Raw genomic sequence first — 4,393 nt, 5'->3', positions numbered from 1 at the left:
TCCTGCCTCGTACGCTTGCTCATTCAACCGAATCCTCCATGTCTTCTCCTCTCTAGCCCAAGGCCCACTCCTGCCTGGGAGGCCCTAGGCTTCGTACCTGGGGACATTGGTACCCCGAAGGTGCATGCTGGTCCTGAGGTGCCTTGCTCCTCCCTCGGTGCAGGCTCCCATGGGTGGGGCAGCCAGAGTGTGTCTCAGCTGCAGCTGGACGTGTGCCCGAGTTGGGCTCCTGGGGCCTGGGTGGGTCTGGGGACTCGTGAGAGGTGGGTGGGAGGCAGGGGCTTGCTCTCCTGAGCAGGGCTGCTCTGTCCCCCGGGAGGGAGAGAAATCGTGGAGGTAGCAGTTTGGCCGTGGTTCTGCAGCCTGGACACTGTGTTCCTTTCCCAGGGCTGCCGTGGAAACCAAGGTTGGGGGATGGGCAGCGTAAGGCTCCATAGGAGGGTCCTTTCTGCCCCTTCGGGCTCGTGGTAGCCCCAGGCACTCCTTGGCTTGTGGCTGCATCTCCCCAGGCTCTGCCCCCGTCTCCACGTGGCCCTCCCCTCTGTGTGTCTCAAATCATTCTCTCCCTTCCCCTATTACAACATCTGTCGTTGGATTCAGAGTCAGGTAAATATTTAGGACCCACTGTAAATCCAGGATGGCCTTCTGTCTAGATCCTAACTTAATTACATCTGCAAGCACTCTATTTCCAAATAAGGTGACAGTCACAGGTAGCAGAGGTGGGGACTCGGACATATCTTTTTTCGGGGGATACAGTTCACCCACTGCCACGGCCTGTAGCTTGAATACACCCATCAGCAGCCCCCGTGTTCCACAGTGGTGCAGAGCAGCTGTTCCTCCTTAACTCCACCACTTGCCAACTAGATTAGCAGCCAGGCCCCGATCCAGCTGTCGTCGGGTAGCACAGAAGCTCCTTCACGCTCTCTGGTGCCAGCAGGCAGCAAACAGCTGATCTCCTTCCTCTGCCTGCTCCTGGGGTGAGCCCACGTGGTCATGCTTGGCCTTGGGCTAGGGCCAGACTAGATCAGGCAGACCCTGAAATCCTGCTCTTGGTGGGAGAAGAGGCAGGTCTCCACCTCCGCGGAGTTCAGGCCACTCAGCAGAGGACGCGCTTCCCAGGCAGTGGGGAGCAGGGGCGAAGCGTCCTTCCCAGAGGTGCCTGGAGGGAAGCAGCCAGCTTCACACAGGTGCCCAATGACTACCCTCTCCAGGGACAGAGTCACGTGGACCATGTAACATCTTTTTCTTTCTTTTTTTTTTTTTGAGATGGAGTCTCTCTCTGTTGCCCAGGCTGGGCTGCAGTGGTATGATCTTGGCTCACTGCAACCTCCGCCTCCTGGGTTCAAGTGATTCTCCTGCCTCAGCCTCCCGAGTAGCTGGGACTACAGGCACGCACCACCATGCCTGATTAATTTTTTGAATTTTTAGTAGAGGTAGGGTTTCACCATGTTAGCCAGGATGGTCTCAATCTCCTGACCTCATGATCCACCCACATCGGCCTCCCAAAGTGCTGGGATTACAGGCATGAGCCACCGTGTAACATCTTAGAAGAAAGCCAAGGCATACATCTTCATGACCTTGGATTAGGTAATGATTTCTTAGGTACGGCAACAAAGGTACAAACAACAAATCCCAAGCTCCTGCGGGAAAGGAGGCAGGGTCTCCTCCAGGGCCTGCCCCATGCTCCTTTTAACACCCCTCTATCTTCGGGGTTTCCCCAACCCCAATCTTTTCAGGCTGGCATTTACGCTCCACCCATTCTTCCTCCAGACATTTCCCTTGCTCCTTCTTTGTGGCAGACCATGTGGTAGGCACTGGAGGCATAAGGACAGATAAGATACGGTCCTTGGCTTCCTGAGGACTTTCCCAGGGTTTCAACTGCAGTGTGACACAGAGGCAGCCTTCTCAGAAGAGCTGCATGCTTGGTACCAAATGATCTGCTCCGCCTGATCCCCTCCCCATGCAGTTGATCTTGACAGGGTCCTCTCCCAGTTTCCTGTCCCAAACTGGTGAGAAATTGGCTAGCCATCTCAGTCAAGGGCCTGGAAAATTCAGTTGCAATACAAATATCAGTGTTTTAGCAAATCAACTTAGAAATGGCCGATGACTCAGCCAAAGGAAAGAACTGCTTATATAAGGACTTTCAGGAGCTTTTGTAGTCAGGGGTGGGGATGGGGAGGGCATGACCCAACACTAGTCCTCAAAGAGAATTTTCTGTAAGTTCCCCTATGGGAACACAGTGGCATGATGGCAAGCTGATTTTATTCAGCCATAATGACTGGAATGAAATGAGACATTGTTGCCCAAATTATTTAAAAAATGGAACGTAACAGAAAATAATAAATAATGCTAGATGTCCTGACATGTGAAAGAATGGAGTTGGGCCCCTACCTCACACCATATACAAAAATTAAACATGGATCAAAGGCCTAGATATAAGAACTAAAACTACAAAATTCTTAGGAGAAAGCCCAGGCGTACATCTTCATGACCTTGGATTAAGTGATGATTTCTTAGGTATGACACCAAAGGTACAGGCAAGAACACCAAAAAAAAAAAAAAAAAAAAAAAAAAAAAAAAAAAAAAAAAAAAAAAGATCAACTGCACATCATCAAATCTGTAAACTTCTGTGTTTCAAAGGACACCATTAAGCAAGTGAAAAGACAACTCACAGAATGGGAGAAAATAGTTGCTAATCATATATCTAATAAGGAACTTGTCTCCAGAATATATTAAAAACTCTTGCAACTCAATAATAAAAAGACAAATAATCCAATTAAAAATGGGCAAAGGAGCCCACACTTCTCCAAAGGAGATATACAAGTAGCCAATACACACATGAACAGGCGTAATCACCAGGGAAATGCGAGTCAAAACCCACAGTGAGACACAGCTCTGCAACCAACGGGAAGGCTACAGTCAAGAAGACAAATGACAACGTGTGTTGGTGAGGATATGGAGCCGCTGGAACCCTCACCCACAGCTGTCAGGAATGCAAAATGGTGAGGCCTCTTTGGAAGACAGCCTGGCAGTTCCTTAAAATGTTAAGCATAGACCTACAGCTGACCCAGCCTTAACACTTCTAGGTATATATCCAAAAGACAAGAAAAGATACGCCTATGAAAAGCTTATAGATAGATGTTCATAGCAGCATTATCAGTAATAACCAAGAAGAGATCGATGTTCATAGCAGCATTATTCTTAATAACAAAGAAGCAGGTACAACCCAAGTGCCCATCAGCTGATGAACACATAAACAAATGCAGTCTATCTATCCATTGAATATGATTCAGCAATAAAAAGGAATGAGGTACAGTCACATACCACGACATTGGTAAACCTCAGAAACGTTATCCAAAGGGAAAGAAGTCGGACACAAAAGGCCACACGTTGCATGATTTCATTTATACAAAATGTCCAGAATAATCCAAACTAAAAGTTACTGAATTGTACACTTTAAATGGACAATTCTATGGTATGTAAATAATAAACAGCGGTTATAAAAATAAACAACATAAAACCAGAAAATCAGGCTGCCGTGTCCTTCTCTGTTGAGGGCCAGGAAGTCCTGGAGCTCCAGAGTCATGACCTTCAGAGTTGGTCCCGTTGTTCTGGGCTTGGCTTATGATGGTGCTGGGCCAAGGGCCAGTGAGATGGGATGGGAGTGTCAGGGTTACTTTTTCCAAGAACATTGTTGAATAAGCATTTTTGAATCAACTGGTGGGTGAGATCACAGAGTCCACGGGAGGCTGATGCAGGTGCCAGGGGAAGCATTCCACAAGGAATGACTAATCGAAGACCATGGCTTCCTTTCTAAAGTCTCTGCACAGCTGGGCAGGCATGGGAGGCTATGGTGACCTCAAGTGCTCCCGTATCCAGCCCCTCCTAGGGCAGAATGGAGTGAGCCCATTTCTCATTATGCAGATGGCCAGGCAAGGACAAGGCATTTCCACTTTAGAGGCTTTTGCAGATAGAAGTCCATATGTCTGAAAAATTTGGAAACCTCCTTGTCTAAAGACAGGAAATGCTCCAACTGATCAACTGGCATAGTGACTACGTTAGTTCTCCACGTGACCTGAGATCCCGCCTATTAAGATATTCCACAAGAATGTATTAAATGTTTACCACATAGGGGAAAAAATCTCTTACCATGTAGAGTGTTTTATCACAATCAAAATATAAAATAACTATGCTTGCTACATTCTGGGAGTTAAAAAAAAGACAGGATTGATAATTGTGGCAGAAAACTTTAATGATGATGATGATGGTGGTGGTGGTGCCGATAGTGGTGATGGTGGTGGTGATGGTGATGATGGTGGTGGTGATGGTGGTGGTGATGGTGATGATTGTGGTGGTGATGATGGTGGTGGTGATGGTGATGGTGGTGGTGATG

This window comes from Sapajus apella, unplaced genomic scaffold (genome assembly GCF_009761245.1).
Source record: "Sapajus apella isolate SASKATOON/1434 unplaced genomic scaffold, GSC_monkey_1.0 scaffold48, whole genome shotgun sequence".
Taxonomy (NCBI): Eukaryota; Metazoa; Chordata; class Mammalia; order Primates; family Cebidae; genus Sapajus; species Sapajus apella.
This window is presented reverse-complemented; position numbering follows the sequence as displayed.